Here is a 3,248-nt window from a genome sequence, read left to right as displayed (position 1 = left end):
CTTGGCTTCCTCTTGCATGTCCAACACCACAAAGTCTACTGGGAAGATGAAATCTCCCACTCTCACCAGCAAATCTTCTACTACACCATGAGAGAATTTGAACGATCGGTCTGCTAGTTGCAGGGCCATTTTTGTTGGCTTAGCCTCCTCGATCTTCATTTTTCTCATCATAGCTACTGACATCAGATTTATGCTGGCTCCTAGGTCACATAGAGCTTTCTCCACTGTGATATCCCCTATAATACAAGGGATCTGGAAGCTCCCAGGATCTTTCAATTTCTAGGGTAGTTTATGCTGAATGATAGCACTACATTCTTCAGTTAGTATCTCAGTTTCGTTGCTCTTCCAACTTCTCCTCTTAGTCATCAGTTCCTTCAAGAACTTGGCATAGAGCGGCATTTGCTCTATTGCTTCAGCAAAGGGTATGTTAATCTGTAATTTCTTGAAGATTTCTAAAAATTTGGAGAACTGGCTGTCATCCCCCTTCTTCTTTAGTTGTTGAGGATATGGGACTTTGGGAACATATGGCTTCACCTCTCCTTCCTTTTGATGTGAGTTGGAGGTGGGGACTTGAACTTCATTTTGTTCCTCCTTCTTTCCAACTGAATCTTTCTCTTGTGGTTGCTTGGAAGTCTCCTTCAATTCCTTTCCACTTCTGAGGGTGATAGCTTGACACTCCTCCCTTTGGTTTGAGTTAGTATCACTGCGAGGGTTGTGGCTGGGAATTTGCTTGAATAGGTAGCCAATTTGTGTCTCGAGTTTCTTGATGGCAGCATCTTGATTCTTCATATTGGACCGCACTTCTTCTCGGAATGCCTTACTGTCTTGAATCTCTTTGCATATGCCCTCAAGTAGAGTTTCAATTCTGGAGAGTCTGTCATCAGATGTTAGTGGGTTAGGATTGGAGTGATGAGAAGGGTTGTTTTGGTTTTGGTATTGATGTGGAGAGGTGTTGTTAGGGTGGTGTTGATATGATCTCTGTGTGGAATGTTGGTGAGATGCATGGTTGTTGGGGTTGTGACGTCTCTAATCTTGGCTTTGATCTTGTTGATTTCCCCATCCAAAGTTTGGGTGATTCCTCCAACCAGGATTGTAGGTCTTGGAATATGGATCATGGGTCTGCCTGGGTAAGTTTCCAATGTAGTTGGCTTGTTCTTGCTCATCCTCTGCCTCTGCACTCACTCCTTCTTGGGTTGCTGATGTGGTGGTGATTGCTGCTACTTGGTTTCTCTCCATCTTCTTGGTTAGGTCAGCTAATTGCTTGGTAATGAGCTTGTTTTGGGCCAGCAGTGCATCTACATTGTTTAGCTCCATCACTCCTCTAGTGTTGCCTCTTTCGAAAGCATAGAAGTAGTCATTCTTAGCTACAGTCTCAATGACATCTATGGCTTCTTCAATGGTCTTCTTCTTGTTCAGAGATCCCCCGGATGAATGGTCTACTGCCTTCTTTGATTCATAAGAAAGGCCTTCATAGAATATGTGTAGCTGCACCCATTCATTGAACATATCTGGTGGACACCTTCTTGTCAAGTCCTTAAACCTCTCCCATGCTTCATATAGAGTCTCACCATCTTGCTGCCTGAAGGTTTGCACCTCAGATCTCAGCCTATTGATCCGTTGAGGAGGATAGAATCTTGCCAAGAACTTGTTCACCACCTCTTCCCAGGTTGCTAAACTCTCCTTTGGAAAGGACTCTAGCCATTTAGAAGCCTTGTCCTTGAGTGAGAAGGGAAATAAGAGTAGTCTATAGGTGTCCGGATGAACACCATTAGACTTCACAGTATCACATATCCTTAGGAAGGTGGTTAGATGTTGATTGGGGTCTTTTTGGACGCCTCCTCCGAATGAACAATTGTTCTGAACAAGGGTGATGAGCTGTGGCTTTAGTTCAAAGTTGTTGGCATGTATGGTTGGCCTTTGGATGCTACTTCCGCAATTTCCTGGGTTTGGATTGATGTACGAACCCAGAACCCTTCTCTCTTGTCCAGCCTGATGTGCTGGACCTTCTTGGCCATGGTTGTGAGCCTCTTCTTCATGATGGTTCTCCATATTCTCATCCATATATGGTTCAAAGTACTCCTCCTCTTCTTCAGCACCAACTAGTCTCTTTCCTCTTGCTTCCCTCCTTAATCTAAGGAAGGTCCTCTCAAGTTCAGAATCAAAAGAAGTTGAAGCCCCGCTTCTTCTCCCTATCATACAACCAACAAGGCACAAGCAAGGAGATAGTTGCAGAAAGTATTCTTGTTAGAAATGCTGTTAGTGTGAGTGATGCAATATATCGAATAGTTAGTGGGTTAGTAAACTGAATTATAAATAACGAAGAAAGAGGAGTAGGGGGTAAAGGGAAGAAAATAACTAAAACTGAAAGTAAATTACTCAAACAGAAATTTAAATCAAACAAAAGAAAAGTGCTCAATCTAGTTATCCTACAATTTAATCATTGTTGATACAAAATCAATCCCCGGCAACGGCGCCATAAACTTGATGCACGGAAACTTGTCTCTCAACAATTTTCCTTCGGCAAGTTAACCGAATTGTCGTCCAGTAAAAACTCACAATAGAGTGAGCTCGAATCCCACAGGGATTGATTGGTCAAGCAACTTTAATTGGAAGAATGTTCTAGTTGAGCTAAGCAGAATTTGGTTTGAGAGTTGCAGGAAATTAAATGGCGGGAAAGTAAATAGCAAAAAACGTAAATGCTGGAAGTAAAGAGCTGAAAATAATGGCGGAAAGTAAATTGCAGAATTGTAAATGGGAATGGGGAAAATACTCATAAAAGTAAATTGCAGAAATTAAAGACAATGGGTAATATCAGAATGGGGAATTCATTGGGTTTAGGAGATGTTGCATTCTCCGGATCAAGTTCATTTTCATCTCTTCCTCAATCAATGCGTTCATTGATCTCCTTGGCAATCTTCAGTGATCGAATTACAATTCCTTGTAATTCAATCTCTCAAATCTAGATCAATAGCCAATTCCTTGGTCAATTGCTCATGAGAAGAGATGAAGTATGGTCACTGATTATACCACATGCATTCCCAAATCAAGTGTTGGTAGAATTATAGTCACCATATCCTTCCAACCCCAATTTGGTCCAACATGAGAAAGTATTTCTAGCATGATCTCATCATTCCTCTTCCAAGGTTCAGAAGAGATCCAAGTATGAATAGCTTCTTTTCCAAGATAACTACCCAATTGGATGAAGATTGAAAGCTTTCTAGTAAAATCAAGAGAAAAGATAAAAGAAG

The 3,248-nt window shown here is 41.6% G+C and overlaps 1 non-coding gene across 1 annotated transcript; it reads left to right on the top strand.

Moving 5' to 3' along the window:
* The first annotated feature begins 1,501 nt into the window (after positions 1 to 1,501).
* On the top strand, positions 1,502 to 1,608 carry LOC148561205 (small nucleolar RNA R71). The gene has a single exon (XR_015887480.1). It is a non-coding gene; the product is annotated as a small nucleolar RNA R71 (small nucleolar RNA).
* The last annotated feature ends 1,640 nt before the right edge of the window (positions 1,609 to 3,248 follow it).

This window comes from Arachis ipaensis, chromosome B6 (genome assembly GCF_059453495.1).
Source record: "Arachis ipaensis isolate K30076 ecotype BB chromosome B6, ASM5945349v1, whole genome shotgun sequence".
NCBI lineage: Eukaryota > Viridiplantae > Streptophyta > Magnoliopsida > Fabales > Fabaceae > Arachis > Arachis ipaensis.
Note: the sequence above shows the minus strand (reverse complement) of the source record. Positions and strands in the feature narration are given on the sequence as shown.